Genomic DNA, 19,953 nt, shown 5'->3' with positions numbered 1-19,953 from the left:
AGAAAAGAGGAAGTGTTGAGAAAGAGTTGGAGTCTCAGGTAGAGGCCAGGTAAGGGTTAACAAGTTTGCTATATACAGCATGCAACACGGCACAGCCCGGCTTCCTGCCACCTTGTGCTAGTCTGTTTGGGCTGCTCTAACAAAAATACCGTAGACTGGGTAGCTTCAGTTAAAAACATTTATCTCTGACAGTTCCACAGGCTGGGAAGTCCAAGATCAAGGCACCTGCAGTTTTAATATCTGGTGAAGAACACTTCCTGGTTCATCGAAGTCTGTCTTCTCTGTTTCTTCACATGGAGGAAGGGGCAAGGGAGCTCTCTGGTGTCTCTTTTATAAAAGCACTAATCCTGTTCATGTGGGTTCCATCCCTAAGATCTAAGCACCTCCCAAAAGTTCCACTTCCAATACCCTCCCACTGGGGTTTAGGCTTCAACATATGGATTCTGCAGTGATACAAACAGTCAGGTGGTAGCAGGACCATTTCTCATGAGCTTCTTCACAGTCTAATAATCATTCTCAGTACAATCATCAATTAATTTATCAAATGAGACTACTAGGGAAGGTCATATATGCTATACAAAGTAACGTGGATTTATCTGGAAGACAAAAGAGCAACAGTTCAGGTTCAAATCAGATGTTTAAGAAGAGCTGTCCCTTGTTTGCTAAAGATTATTGGGATGGAAGTGTGAACAAGGTATTAAAAGGGTGTTACGGGCTAAATACCTTCCCCCAACCCAGATTTTGGTTCTTGAAGCTCTAACCCTAGAAAAAGTCCCCACCCTCCCCCCCGGTGGGTTAAGCGACTCAGTCTGTAACATTTTGTTGAAGGCAGCCCTAGCAAACTAACATAAAAGGGTAAACCATTTGGGAATGGATGAACTCAGAGGTTGTTCTAGGATCACAGGTGAGAAGAAATGAAGACCAACGCTGAGGCTCTGGCAAGAGGGACTAAAAGAAAGAGCCACAATGTAGGTGCAGCTCCATGACAGACAGGAGGGCAACTCATTACTTGAGTTCAATGTCACTACCGAAGATTGGGGGAATGAAATGGCTCTCTGGGTTTCAAGATGAAATCGGGTCAGGAATCACTCAATACAATTTGACGACACACCGCTGCTCATGTAAGGATGAACTCCATCATCACATTTCTGAGGTATGATTCCAGAGATTTGGGAAGTACCAAGCCTCATCCCCCAAACTCATTTTGCTGTCTCTGGTTGATTAATCAAACGTTGATTTTGTTCGGGTGAGTGTGTTCTGTTTTGCAGAAAGGTTGTGCAAATTTACCAGGCTACTGATCACATTAGCTGAATCAGTAATGTACATTTTAGTATGAATGAAGGAATTGAGGGTAATAATGATAATTAATATGTATCAAGCATTTCTATGGTTTAGATACTATTATTATCTTCATTTTGTATAAGTGAAAATTAAAGCACTAGAAGAGGTCAAATCCTGTTCTTCATTGCACAAGCAGTTAGGCTGGGATTCCAAGCTAGCCAGTTTGGTTCCTAAGTACATCACTTCTGGAAAGTCCTAAAAGACTGAAGGGAGCTTGAGAACACTGAATGCTTCAGGAGGACACACAGCAAAGAGAGAGAGAGAAAAAAAATAAAAGTTTCATCTTTCTCAAAAACTATTCCATAGTTCCCCTGCAAATGGTAATCAAATGTGCTTAGAAATGAATAGCAAGACACCTGAAGATATAAATCAAAGAATAATGGAATGACCACAAGCATAACTTAAAATGTACAAGTTAGCTTAAAAAGTCACCAGTATTCAGTCAATACAAAAAGTCAGTGTCCTGATACTTGATTTTATAAAAAGAAAACTGGAAAGTAATTCCTTTAACTTCATTCCTTTAAAGTAGTAAGCTCTGGGATCCCTGTGTGGCGCAGCAGTTTAGCGCCTGCCTTTGGCCCAGGGTGCGATTCTGGAGACCTGGGATCGAATCCCACGTTGGGCTCCCTGAATGGAGCCTGCTTCTCCCTCTGCCTGTCTCTCTCTCTCTCTCTCTCTCTCTATCATGAATAAATAAATAAAATCTCTAATAAAAAAATAAAGTAGTAAGCTCCACATTGGTGCTATGCGGTCAGGTTGAGAACTGCTGTTCTATGTGTGCTTTTCTTTTGAGATGGCTTCAGATGATGCACTGGATGGCACAGACTTCTGAGGGGAAGGGGGCAACATACTCTTAAGTTGCTCACAATGGGACCATTTACACTATTTTCATAAAAAGCAGTAAAGTTCCTGATTTTTTTAATGATTTATTTTATATAGAGAGTAAGTGCAGGGGGGAAGGGCAGAGGGAGAGAGAAACTCAAGCAGAGTCTATGCTGTGTACAAACCCTAGAGTGGGGCTGGATCTCAAGACCCTGAGATTAGGACCAAAGCCAAAACCAAGAGCCAATGCTTAACCACTCAGGTTCCCCTAAAGTTACTGATTTTGATAGGCATAGTCTTTCTCCAAATGGTGACACCATTATCATAATGACAGTTCCAAAAATCAAGTAACTTCTACTGTTTTTAATAGTGAATTGAACCTATTCACTCATTTTCCTAAATAAAAGGGAGAACCCATGTTCTAATTCCATAACCTTCTGACTTTGTCTAAATCCACATCATCACAAACCATAAGAATCTCTGAATACATTTATTTCCTAAAGCCCTGAGGTATCACCTTGTGAGTTATAGTACAACCACTAAATTCTGATTAATATGTGTAATTTATTTTTTCTACGATCAAGGACCTGGCCATGCATGGTATAGAGCTGCCAGGTACAATTTACAACTGGTGAAAGGCGGGAAACTTGGGTAAGACCAGGAGAACGCTAAAAAAAAAAAAAAAAAAAAAAAAAAAAAAAAAAAATACAATGTTTCCCAGAACATTTCATAAGTTTGCAGGATGATAGCAGTAACAGGCAGTAAAGAGTTTCACTCAAATAGGGACCCAGTTATGAAGAGCTGCACATGAATAACTGGAGGCTTTTAAGGACAATAACAACCATTACTATACTGTTCTGGGGACTGAAGTGTTCTTATCATATGTTTAATGTTATTTTTAGAGTGCTTTGCCATATTGTGGAATTTCTAAAAAGACACTAAAAGTAGTTTCATCTGTATTCCCCCCGACTTTTTCCCACAACACATAAATTGAAAATCTGAAAATAGAATAATGGGTAGGATGCTATCACTCTGGAATCACCCTAAATGGTGCTGACATAGAAAATGGGAGAATCATCAATGACCAAATAACTAGAAAAGAACCAAATGTATACAACTCCAAGTCTCATGATCAAAGTATCTGATAGTTTGAGTTCTATGGAAGAGGAATTTCCCATTCCATTGTATGTTCTATGTGACAATTAAAAGAAAATAGAATAGCAATTATTCCCAAGAATGTGAAATGTCATACATATTACAATGAAACATTCAAACCTTATAAGGTCAGAACTAGTTTATTTTAGGAGACTGGTGTCAGCATAATAAGGATTAGTTAAGACTTTTGATAATAAGGTTAAATTTCAGCTAAGGTTCAGTTTGCTTCCTATGAAGTTTTGAAATTAATAATGCAGAAAATGAAGTCACGTTCTCAGGCTGAGTCATTTGGAGAGGCTTCAATGAAAAATCTGAGCTCTGTGGGGTTTTAAGCCTGGTTTCTCTACTTACTACTTGTGTGACCTTGAGTAAGCAACTTAACCTCACCACGTATGGTTGTAGAGAGAACTACAAAAGATAAAAAATTGAGAACATTGCGTGGCATGTAAGAGCTCAATATTAAATGTTGGCATTGCTGTTGTTATTAATCCTGGCCAGAATCTGGCAATACTGACAAAAACTTATTGGTGTTGAAACAGAACAAAAAAATAGCGAGAACTCTGTTATCCAGTGGTAAAATTTAGAGAAAGGTAAATAATGATTTGACATCTAACATTAAAGAACACTAAGAAATTTAGAAAACACAATTTGGTTTCAAAAATTATGAGTCCATGGATATTAAGGGTAAAGCCCAATGATTAGCCCTTGTTTGCCCCACAAAGAAAAAATAGTAAATAATCAATTTTTATGCTGTTGTGAAAGTTCCTCCAAAAGCCAAAAGTTAGTGAATTTATATTCAAGAATATAGGAAATCATAGCACTCCTGCTGGAATTTGTACTTCTAGCGATCCAGCTATGGTGGGATGTGTCAAAAGATTAACTAGATGCTTAAAAAAAAATCTGTGATGGGATATTTTAACTGAATAGATAAATTGCAAAAATCTAACTTGACAATTTCAATCTGCATTTCATAAGACTGTTAACACTGGAAATTATACCATCAGGGGATTTTAAATGTGCCTGTTTAGACGTTTGTGTAGTGCAAAGAAAGCTAGCAAAAATGTTGACTTTTGCATATTAAAATATAAAGGAGCAAAGTGCTGTGTCATGCATTTGAAGGAACAAATTATTAGTTATTTTTCAAAGAAAGTAAATAATAACTCTTGAAAATAACTAAAGAGGTAGTATGCTAAGTTAGCACTTTGGCTGGTACATTTAATTGTTTGCAGCAACATTAATACCAAAATTCAGGGGCTGGGTGAAAACATTTCTGCCCTCCACAGACAAGCAATTAGCTTTTCCAAGGGGGGAAAAAATGTATATATATATATATTCTATTTTCTTTTTATTTTTTGTCCTTTTTGCTGATATATATATATATATACATATATACATATATATATGAAAATTGAAACAATCCATTTGAGAATCACATCAAATGCTCTTACCATGAGCATTTCTAACCTCAAATGCAAAAATGTATTTTGATACAGAAATCAACTTTTGGAGCTCCTGGGTGGCTCAGTCATTGGGTGTCTGCCTTTGGCTCAGGTTGTGATCCTGGGATCCTGGGATCAAGTCCCACATCGGGCTCCCCACAGGGAGCCGCTTCTCCCTCTGCCTATGTCTCTGCCTCTCTCTGTGTTTCTCATGAATAAATAAATAAAATCTTTAAAAAAAATCAACTTTCTCCACTTTTGTGTGCCAGATTTTGCTATTCTGTTACAAAAAGACTCTAGAGAATATAGTGTTATAATGAAACATTTAAATATAGCTTTTGAAAAATTCTGTTTTGATTAAAGAAGTTTTGATTAAAAACTATCTTGCAAAGTTTATCTTAAATTCTTAAATTCAGCACTCAAGTTCTACTTTTCTTTTAAATTTACATCTTTTTGTGGATACAAGGCAGTAAGAATCCTGTAAAGATAGAAATTTTGCTTGAAGGTTTAGAAATTTTTTTTTTCATTTCTCCTTATGTATTCAAAGTAATTAAACTGTGATGACAATATTTTTGCAATTGAATTTTGGACAGGGGTTATTGAAGTACATCCAGACTCCTCCAAGTACCGTAAGCCAGGTAACCATACTCTTTGTCTTTTTGAACTTGAAACAACTGGTCACACCAGAAACCATTGAGAAGTGTCCTCATAGCTTTGGTTTTGTATCTTTGTGGACTTGAAAACCAAGTATTGCTTTTTGAACTATTCCAATGCAAAATCCTAATAAAACAGTTAAATTTGGCTTTCTCCAATGATTCTATGTGTATTTTAATAGAAACTAAGAAATCTAAAATTATTTCAAATAAATATTTCACATGACTTCAGTTGTGAGAGCACATGGAGGACAACCAACCAACTGTAAGATAATTTTCATGATAATAGCTGAAATTCTATATAGTAGACTTTAAAACATAAATTCCAAGCTGTCTTAATTTTGAATGAATTCTTCTATCCTGCTTTCTAATTGGTAATAAATATTTTTTTCCAGAGAATTGTATTGTTGTCAAACTCTGTGCCCTCTACTCTGCTAAAAGTAAAATGATGCCCCAGTTTATTTATTTGTTTAAGATTTTATTTATTTGTGAGAAGCACACAGAGAGAGAGAGAGGCAGAGTCATAGGCAGAGGGAGAAGCAGGCTCCTCACAGGGATCCCATGAGGGAATCGATCCTGGGACCCCAGGATCATGCCCTGAGCTGAAGGCGGGCACTCAACTGCTGAACCACCCAGGCGTCCCAATGCCTCAGTTTAAATATATAATTGTACTTCTCCAAAATATTTATTGTTGCATGAAATGATCACCATTAAAAACTGTAAGTGGAAAGCAATAACATTAATTATATTGATGTTGATAAAGAAAAACCACAAAATTATGAGTGCATCTATACTCTAAATTCATTCTTTTCTCATTTCACTATAGTGATTAACAGTAGAAATATATTAATTAGCTCTTGGTATAATTTACCAAGCAATTATATTAATTAAAACAAGGATATCTCAATTAGTAGGTCATGTTTGCATCTAGTTTTGAACCTACACATAGAGTTCTCTGTGTATCTATACTATTGCATTAAAGAAGCTATTAAAATATGTCCTTATCCATATTAATATATTAATAGAATAAGCAGAGATGTTTAAAGTTATAGCCTGCATGCACATTAGATTTCCTGCTGCTTATTAATAGAACAGGTGATAGTATAAATTAAAACTTCCTGTTCAGCATTTACTTTTCAGTGATTTTTTTTTTTTTCTGTTCACTTTTAAGGTCAGAAAATGGTATTTGGTTTTCTTTTTTGTTTTCTCATGAGCTGGTAAGTGACCAAGCCACATTTAAAATGTTAGGAGTTATCTTGCGATTAGGTTTATATTTTTAAAAGCTATTCTGCAGAAATGGTTTCTGGTGCCAACTTCTTAATGGTAAATAAGTGGATTTTTAAGGAATGGAGCTCTGGTAACATTTTAAAAATGATATCTCGTATGCATTAGAGAAAAATGCATGCATCACGTGAGGACTCATTAAGTGATAAGTACACTTATCTCCTTTATTTGATTATTTGATGCACAGATACATATATCTTTTCTGAAATGAAATCTAGATGGATTGGGTTGTCTCAATACATTTCTCTTTGGTCGTACTGAAATATAAAACTCTTAGCTATGAACCCTTATGAACAAGCCAGCAGATTGAAAATAAAATGATCTGAATAATGGAATCATAAAGTTGTTATGGATGGTAAGAGCTTCGTTGAGCATGTATTTTATTCCCACGAATTGAAGTGCAGTGTATTTAATCTTTCCCTTGCCATCTATAATACAAAGGAATATGTTCCTCCAGGAGTATTTGAAATCACTTAAGTAATGCCTACTTCCTTTTCTTAAATGAGCTCCTCCCTTCCTCATTCCTGCCTTCTCTCCTTCTTTTCTTCCTTCCACCCATCCACCCATCTTTGGTTCCTTCCTGATCCTTTGATTCGTCTACCGTAATCTTTTGAGGTAATTTGTGCCTAGGAAGGAGAAATGAGCTAAGTATGAGAGGCAGCAAGAACTGCAGGAATGAGTCAGAATTGGACCAGGCAAACTGGATTTCAAATGTTCATTCTAGCATTTGCCAGCTCTATGCACTTAGGCCAACTACTTAATCTTTATGATTTTCAGTTTTCCTCACTGCAGGGTTGTTTTGAAGTTAAGAGGTAGTGTGCAAAAAGCATCTGTCCCATATTATATACTTAGTAAATAGTGATTATGATTAAGGAGAAACATATGCACATTTTCAAAGGTTAAATTGACCAATCACGGAGAAAACAGCAAGTAAGGCAAGTCTGTGGGCTCTATGAAGAAACCACCTGCTTCTGTTGAGCATAGACAGTTATGGTGCACACTTTCTCAGTTAAATACTATTTATGTTACTTTTGTTTTTATCCGCAGTTAGGATGGGATGACCAAGAAACCTAAAATGTAGCCACATTTGGGAGCTGGATCCAGGACAGGTTAAAATCTACTCAATTTCTCAGGACTAGTGGGACTAATAAAAAGTATTTGTTTGCTCAAACATCTTCCTTCTGAAATGAGATGGTAAACAGGACAATGGTGAGTGGTCCCAAGAAACACTCTGAGGCTATACTAAGAACAAGTCTGAGGCACCTCAGCATGTATGTTGACAGCTGGGAAACCACTATAGACAAGACCTGCCTGCTTGCTGATGTCAGTAAAGACATGGTCCAATCATTATCCGAGCAAACCAATTCTAGGCAGGCCAGAGGATGTGCTGGGCATGGGGTCAGATCCCCAAGGCTCTGACAAAGGATGTTGTGCATGGACACAGCTGCAGGTCCACAGTGATTTTATCCACTTTCTCCAGGAATGGTGCCTTCATTTTGTATGTTTCTTTGTGGGTGGAAGGCTGCTTATTCATTTCTTCACTAAGTACTTATAGAATAGTTGCTTTATGAGTATCCTTATTCCTGAGAAAGTTTCGATGCAGCTGTTCTGATTGACCTTAAGCCCCAACAAGTTTCTACTCAAGAAATATTAGACTCTGGACACCAGCCACCTGGACCTATGGTCAGGTGTCTGTAGCATTTGATCACTCGGCACAGACATGTGATTCTCTTCCCTAAAACACCAACGAGCTCAATATGGTTAGCACACTTCAGTTCCACTAATCACTAAATCCAGAGGAGGTTATAGGACCACTAGCCCATCTTGACTTTTACAAAATGATTGATTCCTTTAAAGTAGGTGTGAGTGTTGTGACAGACTCACAATTCTGTTGGGACATTTCTGGCTCTGCACAAGTGAGCAGTTCACGATTACTCAGTTATTGCCAGAGGGCTAGTATTTCTAGGCATAAATAAGACAGTCCAAGCAGCCTTCTTTAAGGACCAGTCTGTTCATTATGGACCTTAAAATTCTGAAAGAGCTGATAGAGTCTACCAGGATAAAATGTTTACAGTAAAACTTAAAAACTTCCTTTAAATTAATTGATAAACATAGATGAACTATTTGAGAATATCTGAATGAATGCTATAAAATAAGACTGAATACAATTTGCTTTATTGCTTCCTGGAAATAAGTATATGGAACAAGCAATAAATAAGAAATAATGTGGTTCTTTCTAATACCAGTTTCCAATCCCTCCTGTCTTAATCTGTCTGGGTTGCTATTTTTTAACAAAATACCACAGACTGGATGGCTTATAAGCAGAAGAAATTTATTCACAGTTCTGGAGGCCAGAAGTCTGAGATGAGGATGCCGGCAGTCAGAAGAGGGCCCTCTTCCAGGTGGCAAACATCTTGTTGTATCCTTACAACCTGGAAGGAGCTAGGGAGCTCGGTGGGGTCTCTTTCATAAGGACACTAATTATTTTGTGAGGGCTCCATCCTCATCACCTAATCACCTCCTAATGGCCTTAGCTTCTGACACCGTGACATTGGGCATTTGGATCCCAACATGCGAATTTTCGGGGCCATAAACATTCAGGCCATAGCACCTCCTGTCTAGCAATGGATGACAATTTCTGGTTATTTGACACAGATTGATCTCTTTTCTGATGGTCTCCTCATTATTTTCTCCTGTTTTTGTATCTCCCTTTTCTTCTTATTTCCATTTTTTTTCTGGTATATGAGGACTAATATTATTGACAAAAATTCCTTTTTTTGAGAGAGAGAGAGAGATAGAAAGTGAGAGTACACACACAAGCAAAGGAGGAGGGGCAAAAGGAGAGGGAGAGAGAATTTAAGCAGACTCCACACCCAGTGCAGAGCCTGACTCGGGGCCCAATTTCAGGACCCTGAGATCATGACCTGATCCAAAATCAAGAGTTGGATTCTCAGCTGACTGAGCCACCCATGCACCCTGGCAAAAATCCTTATTCTCTATATCTCCAGTTGCTAGGAGTTTTTATTCACTTCACAGCCTTTACTGGTTAAAAAAAAAAAAAAATCACTGCCTCCATTATATTTGCAAATTAATCATAAAAAGTAAAATTTATGGGTTTCATTATCCCCAGCAGTTAATTCAGGGACTCTACCCCTCTGCAAAATTTCCCCCAAATATTTCTGTGATTTCCATAGTATAATGACTTACAGGGCACATATACCACTGATACTAGGTTCCCTGCTTGTCCACAGCTCCTACACTCAGAGCAGCTCCTGCTTGTAAAAGCCAAGTATGTAGATGATGAACCACATGCCCAACAGCTTCACTAGGGAAATTACATGGTGGAGGTGGTGGTGGTGGGTGGGTTGAGAGGTGCTGGGAAATGGCTTTCTCCATCTTTGTATTGCACTCTGCTGGTAAGATCACAAAGTAGTGTGTCTTGAGTGAAAGAGGAAGAGATAGGGAGAGGGAGAGAGAATAAGGTGATTTCTTCCATGGGGTAAGACTGACCAAGAATCCACTATTACAATAGATACTCAGAATCCCCCAGGGCTTTGTGTGGATTAAAAACAAAACAACACAAAACAAAAACAAAACAAAACAAAACAAAAAAACAATAACCTAATAAGCTACCTCACAGAATTTTTCCCAGTACCTTTGACAATTATCTGGAGAAATAATATTTTAAAAATCAATTTTTGGATTCAAGCCTGGATTTGAATCCTGGCATAGAAATATTAGTTATGCAACAAATTTTTTAATCTCTCCAAGACCCTGTTGCCTCACCAGTAGGTTGTAATAATAATTATTCCTACGGCAGAGGAGTTTTGTATAAGATTCACTAAGACAATAGGTACAGAGATCTTAGCAGGATCCTAAGCACATAGTCAAGAAAAGGCGTGGGCTCTATTGTCACTATTACATACCACTTCCCTAAAGTGAAAAGCGTATAGTCATGCCTGGTCAGCATTAGATGCAGGTTGAGCTTTTTCTGAGCATGCCTCTCGGCTCCATGTAAATTTCGTAAAGACCTATTGCTCTGGTCCACGGGCAGACCCAAATTTCAGAGGCTAACACAATGCACATTCAAACTGATATTCACACCTTGCTTAAATTTCATCTCTGTCTAGAAGCACTGCACAGCTGCTTGCTCTATACTAACTTATCTAGAAGCCAAACTTATTTTTCATAAATGCTGTCACCACTATAAAACTCAAAACTTTATGTAAAAGAATTCTAGTTCAGAGATAGATACTGAAATGCTATTAGATACTAAGCACAAGTCAATCATATCAATTTTCTCCTCACATCCAAGGCCCCAGCACAAAGCCTGCATCTGTCAGAGGTATTTTATCCTATAAACACACACTTACTCATTCAACACACATTATTCAAATTTCATTATATCAGAGACACTGTTGTAGGTTCAGAGATATCCTTAATATGATAAATAAATAAGAATGCATGTTTTAAGATAAGAAGACAGAAAATAAGCAATGAATGGATGGATGGAAACAAAGAATGAAACCGAATGAAAAATACCAGGGAGAAATAAGTATTACAGTGATTAGAAATAACCACACAGCCATTCTAAGTTGGATAGTCAGGAAATGCCTCTTTAAGGAGGTAAACTGAGACCTGAATACAAAAAAGAATCTGTTACAGAGACATCTAGGGCAAAAGAGGTCTAGGCAGAGAGGAAAGCTGGTGCAAAGGCCAAGTGTTTTTGCTGCACTTGAAAAATTAAAAGAAGGGCAACCCGGTGGCTCAGCAGTTTAGCACTGCCTTCAGCCCGGGGTGTGATCCTGGAGACCCGGGATCGAGTCCCACGAGTCTCAAGCCTGCTTCTCCCTCTGCCTGTGTCTCTGCCTCTCTCTGTGTCTCTCATGAATAAATAAATAAAATATTAAGAAAAGAAAGAAAAATTAAAAGAAGACTAATGTGCTGGAATTCAGTGAGGGAGAGGTTGTAGGTATGAGACGAAGATGTGGTGGGGGGGGGGGGCGGATTTATAGAGGTTCCTGAGTCATCCTAGGGACTTGAAAAGCCAATGGAGCCAATGGAGAGTTTTAAACAGGAATATGATTTGATACAAGGAACAGTGCTGAGAATGGATAACAGAGGCAAAAGAATGGTAGTTGGGGTGGGGGGGTCAGTCTGAGGCTACTGCAGTTTTCCAGGTGCAGAGAAGTGGAAGAATATAGGATATGCTTTGAAGAAAAAGCGAACAGAACATGGTTTGGGCAGATGGGAAATAAAAGAGAAATCAAAAACACTGTTGATTTGTAGCATATGCTCCAGAGCTGTGTAGAGCCACTCACTATGATAGGGTATGTTGGAGGGACTTGCTTTCTCATGGACTCACATTTCCATATTAAGGGCCCTCCACTAAAGCAGGCCTTTGCCCTTAGTTCTAGCACTCCTCTTTTGGGCATGTCCCTGACCTGGCTTGGTCACTAATAAGCATGGCGTTTGTCACTCCCAATTATATGACTCAAGCATCTCTCTATCAATTGCTTGAGATCTCAGGATTCGCTGAGGAAATACTGGGAGAGTAACAGATTTGGGGGAATCAGGAAGCAAGACTTCTGCTTGGGATACATTAGAGTTAAGGACAGATAGCTGAATATTTCAAGTAGACTCATGCTGATGAGCTGGGAATTTGGTGGTGAGGTCAGAGGTGGGAATGAAGACTTTAGAGTCATTGAGTATGTAATATAAAACCAAATATATGACTTCTGTGGCAAGTCATTATTACATAAACAAATATATTTTATGAGTGCGTACCAGAAGCCAAAATAGATTATAGTGGCAGTCATCAATATCTTTGTACTTTTTAGAAGTGATCAGACTCCTCAAATCAGATCGGATGTTGTCAGACCAACTGTCTGAGAAGATCATCTCTGCTGAGTCATGCTACCCCAGAAGGCCTTCCAAAGTCTATGTCTTATAGATCTGCCATCAGCAATTTATCCTTGGCTTGCTCAGTGCAAATAATTTGATGCAAATAAAATTCAATTAAAAATCCCACACATTTCACCTCTGACTCATCCAAGGTGCACATTGCCATAGTAATTGGAGACATCTGTCCTACTGAACAATACAGGAATAGGCTCGTGCAGCTGAATCTCCCACGCTGATTAAGTGACTACCTCATGTGGAACTGAGATGGGGATCAAAGCTGGGACAGAGGTGTGTGTGTGTGTGTGTGTGTGTGTGTGTGTGTGTGTGTCTAGTTGTTCTCATGTACACTCTCAGTTTTTCTGGCTGTCATTATTATTCTTAATTAAAATATATCCATTGTCAGTTCAACACCAGAAAATATTATCTCTAACTTTTGAAGTCACCTCTCTCAAATACACAATTCTACTACAGTGCACAAAAGGACGATATTAAACGTGATTGGCATTAGCTGTAATCAACAGAATCTATTACACTTTATCTGAACTACAAAATATTTCTTTTCATTATCATCAGTATTCCACCTGTAAATTCCTAGCTAATATATCTTCATAAACAATGAGAAGTAGTTAACATAACAATGGTTATTTAAAATACTCATACTTAAAGGGCGCCTGGGTGGCTCTATCAGTTAAGCATCTGCTTTCAGCTCTGGTCAGGATCCCGGGGTCCTAGGATCCAGCATTGGTCTCCCTGCTCAGCGGGGAGTCTGCTTCTCCCTTTCTCCCTGCCCTCCCTCCTCCACCTGCTCGTGCTCTCTCTCTCAAATAAATAACAAAATCTTTTTAAAAAATTCATATTTAAATACTTGTTTTCTCTTTCCATAAATTTAGGCTTTTTCTCAGATAGTAGTCTTACTAAAGGTAAAGAAGACCTCATTATTTATATCATTTTGGGGGTAAAATTTAAGAATTCAGTTTAAAGTGATAAATATAGTGGATTTGGGGAAAACTAATCTACATTTTTTAAGTGCTTGGTTTCTTGAGGGCTTGGGTGGCTCAGTTGGTTAAGCGTTTGACTCTTGATTTTGTCTCAGTTCATAGTCTCAGGGTTGTGATCTCAGGTTCAAAATGGGTATGGAACCTACTTATAAGAGTCTCTCTTCCTCTCCCTCTACCCCTCCCCTGCCTCCCTTTCTCTACAAAACAAAAAAGCAAGCCAGCTTGGTTTCTGGAAATCAAATAATAACTTAAAAATTCAGAATTATGCTTTTTTCTTTGCAAAAAGATTTTTTAATGTTTAAATTCATTAATATTTCAGGCTAAAGAATTATTATATATGCATGAATCTTCGATAGTTCTTCAGCCCAGCAAGTTCATCTGTCTAAAGTGCTTTGGATTCAAATGCTAGTAGAATTAATAAAATAGTCCCATATTAGAAGCTATTTTCTTTCAAAAATTAGCCATATTTAAAGTGGTATCAAGTTAAAATATTGCTCTGCTTGTAATTCTGATAGATTCAGAATTGATATCAACTCCATAAGCTGTGGAATACAGCAAAAGAACTGCAATTCATGTTTTGCTGCAAATTAGTTTGATAGTATCTGAAGAGGATGATGAATTCAGACCTCTTGGTATTATCTACAACAGGATAAAATATTGCCTTGAATCTCCTACAAGCTTGTAGATGTGTGGGAAAAGACCTGTTCAGACTTGTGTTCAAGAACCTCAATCACTGCACATAGATCAGAATCTCCTGGCTTATCTGAGGTTATGCACCCTTCTGACTTCCAATTTCTAAGTCAAAAAATGAATTAACAAGGCTTACTCATTTTAGAGCAACTGGCTAGAAATTGAGATCTCCTAACCAACCTACTGAAAAACTCTTATATAGGGACTTAAGAGGAGAAAGAAACAAATGGTGGATTATAGAGAATACAACCCATTCTTCATGTGATATGAATTGTTAATCTGTGCTTGGTTTCCTACCATGCGACTCACACTTTGCCACTGTTTTCCACTGATGTGGAATTTTAAGAAACAAAATAGATGAAAGGGAAGGAAAAATAAAATAAGATAAAAACAGAGAGAGAGGTAAACTTTAAGAGACTCTTATAGAGAACAAACAAGGTTGCTCAAGGGGAGGTGGGTGATGGGATGCACTAAATGGGTGATGAGCATTAAAGAGGGAACTTGTTGAGATGAGCACTGGATGTTATATGTAAGTGATGAGTCACTAAATTCTACTCCTCAAATGAATGCTACACTATAGGCTAACTAGCTTGAATATAAATTTAAAAAAAAGGTTTGTCTTCATGCCCTTCTTTCACTGCTGAATCTTAATTTCTTCTAGTCAAATGATCTATATTTTGTTGTTGTTTCTAGAGTTTGTAAATGAGAATTACCAGCTCTGATCCATTACCCAGACCCTGACTGCTAACTAGAAAACCCTCTATGTGCTGAAAGCACTCTCTGTGGTGACGGAAATGTTATTCTCTTTCTTCTAGACTCATTTCATATTATTATTTATTTATTCATGAGAGACAGAGAGAGAGAGAGAGAGAGAGAGAGAGAGAGATGCAGAGACACAGACAGAGGGAGAAGCAGGCTCCATGCAGGGAGCCTGACGTGGGACTTGATCCTGGGTCTCCAGGATCACACCCTGGGCTGAAGGCAGAGCTAAACCACTGAGCCACCTGGGCTGCCCTCATTTCATATTATAATCCTTCCAAGAAACATCCTGATAACCCCATTATATAGAAATTAGGTAATAAAATAGAAATGTAATCTTGCATGTAAATGGCCTTCAATATTTTGGTCTTTGCAATACCATGAACTGGCCATGACAGTACTATATAGTAATTCACAATGGGGCAGGCTCAAAAAATGTTAAGGTGAACATTGGCAACTCCGAATTCTACCATCTATCACCATCAAAGAATGATGCATTCCATTTAAGTGATTTCCTAGAATTATTTTTCATTTTGTTAAAAGAACATACATAATACAAAAATTATTAGATATTTTATTAAATAAGTGAATGCTTCAGTTAATAAAATATACTGCTTTAAGAATGACATGTTCAGAAATTTGGATTGAACTTTTTTCTTAAAAATTTTATTTATTTGTTTGAGAGAGACAGAGAGAGAGAGAATGAGCACAAGCAGGGCAGGGGAGGAGGCAGAGGGAGCTCCCTCACGGAGCTCCCTCACTGAGCTCCCTCACTGAGCAGGGAGCCCAAAGTGCGCCTGGACCCCTGGACCCTGGGATCCTGACCTGAGCTGAAGGCAGATGTCCGACTGAGCCACCCAGGTGCTCATAGGTTGAACTACTTTTATAATGAATTAAGTAATATCTCAAAAAGAACAAGATTTAACTTATCTTGATGATACAGGAGCAATATACTAAAAACACAACTTTACTAGGCTGAAATATAAAAAAAATTACAATTATTATAATGGTCATTGATATAGTTATTTTAGCAATTGCAACATACTTTGGTATATATTGACATTCAAACAGTCTTGAAAAATATTTTTCACATTTCATAGATGACGGTGATGCGTGCAGAGTTCAAATAACAGGAGGTTCACAGTAAGCACGCAGGAGAGCCACATGTTAGAACATAAAGCCATGGACAGGTGGATAGGAACTGTCAGCCATCCACTAAATGGCCCTAGACTACGTGTGCATTATCTTCATCCTTTTGTCTGATTATTCAGTCAGTTATCAACTATTCCAGTTGCCAGAGAACAGTAACAGTTATTTCTTCCTGGTGCCAGCTGTCATCATCTGTTTCCAGTCTATGAGCTGGAAAACCAGATAATCAAGCTTGCTGAAAATTAGACATGAAACAGATTAAAAAGCATCTGAGGGAGAGCTCCTTCTATGGAGTCAATCAAGTTCATGGCTTTGGTGTACAAGTCCCAGACAGATTATCATGGTGGTTCACAAGCTTTCTCCAGTAGCCTCTTGGTTTGTGACTGAGTTTTAGAAGGGACAGTGTAGGGGGATCCCTGGGTGGCTCAGCAGTTGAGCACCTGCCTTCAGCCCAGGGCGTGATCCTGGAGTCCTGGGATCTAGTCCCACATCGGGCTCCCTGCATGGAGCCTGCTTCTCTCTCTGCCTGTGTCTCTGCCTCTCTCTCTCTCTCTCTCTCTCTCTCTCTCTTTCTCTCTGGGTGTGTCTCTCATGAATAAATAAATAAAATCTTAAAAAAAAATAGAAAGGAGAGTGTACTGTTAAGTCTGTTCCTTGGACCTGTGAAATGTGAGTATATTTACATTTTGCACCCAAATTGGGGAAAATAACATGCCAACAGGTGTGCCTTCTCATCTTCACACTAAACTCTTCTGCCTGGCTCTCTGTTCTAGTGTTTTAAGATGGACAAATAATGGACACATGGATTATTACTCAGTGTGTGGCTGCCCATGACACTCACGGTGTGGACCTCTATCCGGTGCTAATATCTGAACTGATTGTTACCACTCAACTAAGTAAGTACAAAAATTAAGAATAAGCACTTAGAGATGCCTATGAAAATTCAACACTGACGCAACATTTCAAATTTTTTTATAGCACTGGTATGTAACAGGCTGGATTTTTTTTCCCCCAGTGGTTCCTTGCCACAGAGAATTTGGGAAGCAAATTGGTGTGTCCATACCTAGAGAACTACACAGTAGACAAAGCTATGTGATACTCCCATCTGGCCTGTGTGCCTGCCAGAAGAGGAAACACTAACTTGTTTACCCTTTTTCCAAATGCTGACCTGACTTTTCTTCTTTCCTTCCTCTAGGTCTAGTTCTCTGGCATTAGGAAAGTCTCCCCAATCTGCTCCATTCATGAGGCGTTGACCTTCAAGTTAAATGGAGGCTTACAGAGTCTGGAATACAGGAACCAGGCTAAATCATATTTAAGTTCTTACATAAGAATACCAGAAAGAGAACAATTAAAATAGTAACTTGAATATCACGCTCAAACTTCTAGGGCTTTTACATGTCCAAAGCAGTTGGACTTGTAATTCACTGACAGTTTTTATTTGTATATTCCTATATCTTGGATATATGCAACAATGATTTCAACTATGGACTTTGCAGATAACCAGGTACCATAAACAAACAGCTATTCAGTAAATTCTGCTTTTGGTGGTTTGGTGGTAAATACTATGGTAAAGTAAAATCAAGGCCTTCTTTGGTTTACAAAAACTGGAAAAGGAAATAACTATGGCAGATGTTTAAAGAGACATGAGTTTGATGAGAAATTTTTGAGATAGAGATTTTCATTCCACCAATATTTAGTGGGTGCTCTGCCTGGCATTTTTTTTAAACACTTGAGATAAATGCGTGAATAAGATCAGCAAAACTCCACACTCTGTGGAGTTTACTCCATAGCAAGGGGAGAGATGGAAATAAGAAATGAGACATATTGGGGCACCTGGGTGCTCAGTGGTTGAGCATCTGCCTTTGGCTCAGGTCATGATCATGGGGTCCTGGGATCGAGTCCCACGTCAGGCTCCCTAGAGGGAGCCTGCTTCTCCCTCTGCCTATGTCTCTACCTTTCTCTCTGTCTCTCATGAACAAATAAATAAAATCTTTAAAAACAGAGACATATTAAATAAGTGATTTTTATAGTCACTTATTTTTATAGTCAGAAGGCGCTAGATGCTGCAGATAAAAGACAAAGAAAGAGCAGAGTAACCAGAACTACAAGAATAATGACACAATAATAACAGTGTAATAAGGGCAGTTCTCTGGAATGTGATTTTCCAGCGAAGTCTTGAGCAAAGATTTGAGCAAAAAGTTGGTACTAGGCAGTGGCCAGTACTAATACTATCTAGATTTAATGGAATACTTCCCAAAGAGAGACTCAATTTAATGTCTATATTTAGCATAATCTTATTCAACCTGACTAAATATATTAAACGAAATGGAATTCATAGTCTACTCTAAGAAGTGTGAGTTTCCAAGCCAAGGTGACTCTGTTTAACTTCAACAAAATTATGTGAACTTTATGTGTGGACAGAGCTGAGAGGCTCAATCCCATCTGCTCCTGTTTTCTCTCCAACCTTTAAGAGAGAAATGCATTATTTTTTTTTTTTTCAAATTAAGACAAGGGAGACACATGAGTTTCAGGCTGTCATTTTGAAGACACATAATTGGATCTTATCCTCTTTTCTTCTTTCTGCTATCATATTAAAGGGCAGAAAAACCTAGAAAATAAAGCCTTTTCCCCTCCAGCAGTTTTCTTGGGTAGCTGAGAAGTGGAGAGGCTGAAAAGATGATCAAAGAGTGCTAAGAAACCATAGGTTGGGGAAAAAAAAGCAGAGACTGGTCAAAGACTTTCTAGTTTGAAATTCCAATCTTCTGAGGAGCCACCAGAGATGGGATGACAACCCAACACTGGGAATTCCAGAGCCACTAATAGGCCACATAGGACCTCATATTTGAGTATTTAGATTTTAATTTTAATTTTCTTTTGTTTTATTTTTATGTATTTATTTGAGGGGTAGGAAGGGAGAGAATCTCCTGCAGACTCCGTGCTGAGTGCTGAGCCTGACTTGGGGCTCGATCTCATGACCCTGAGATCCTGACCTGAGCATTTTCCAAGTTTTTCACTTCCACTACTGAATACAGTAGTGCTCATATAGAGAATTTGAATTTTTATTGTTTATATATTTATTATTATTATTATTTTGATTTTTATTGTTTATATTAAAGCCTGATATGAATGACCAAACTTCTTTTTTGGTTCTTCTAAAAGGAAGAATTCTCACACTGCCTAGGTTTTCCTTTCAATATTGGAAAAACATATTTGACCTCTTTTCTGAAAGAAAATACTAAGATAGTAGAAAGAATGTGATTTCTGTATGTTCTACAATTTTCTCCTTCTTCTTCTTCTTCTTCTTCTTCTTCTTCTTCTTCTTCTTCTTCTTTTTTCTTTTTCCTCTACAATTTTCTACTTGTTTTCAAGTACTAACATTTTCTGGGTGGAGGAAAAATTTTAAATTTTTAATAATCATCAAAGGATTTTGTCATGACTGCATGGCAGATTTTTACAGAAAAAAAAAGGAAAACAAATCACAGATTAAGATAAAAAAGACAAGTTTGCTATTGTACTTCAAAGTAAAACATGAAGAAGTTCAAACAAAAGTGCAGTAATTCCCATTTATATATATTGTCAGATCCCAGCTGTGCTCAGATACCACTGGAGCTTGGTGCACAGCTGTGACATTATAAAAGGGACTCGATTGCCAATCAGAGTTTGGCTTGAGAGATTCATTGTCCAAGCTATTCGCTAATAAAGCTTCTGGAACTCTGTGTCTGCTTCACTTAATGTCTGCATGAACAACTTTGTATTGTG

The 19,953-nt window shown here is 37.9% G+C and overlaps 1 long non-coding RNA gene across 3 annotated transcripts in view; it reads left to right on the top strand.

The window, feature by feature from the left end:
* The window catches only part of LOC140605497 (uncharacterized), a 109,304-nt gene that overhangs the window by 75,517 nt on the left and 13,834 nt on the right, over nucleotides 1-19,953 (top strand). For 2 of the 3 annotated variants that reach the window (XR_012008148.1, XR_012008147.1), the window contains 2 exons: nucleotides 16,968-17,090; nucleotides 17,390-17,739. This is a non-coding gene — a long non-coding RNA (uncharacterized lncRNA). Of the gene's footprint in view, nucleotides 1-16,967; nucleotides 17,091-17,389; nucleotides 17,740-19,953 lie in introns of those variants that run through there. The other variant, XR_012008149.1, reaches the window with a different exon arrangement.

This window comes from Canis lupus, chromosome 15 (genome assembly GCF_048164855.1).
Source record: "Canis lupus baileyi chromosome 15, mCanLup2.hap1, whole genome shotgun sequence".
Taxonomy (NCBI): domain Eukaryota; kingdom Metazoa; phylum Chordata; class Mammalia; order Carnivora; family Canidae; genus Canis; species Canis lupus.
Note: the sequence above shows the minus strand (reverse complement) of the source record. Positions and strands in the feature narration are given on the sequence as shown.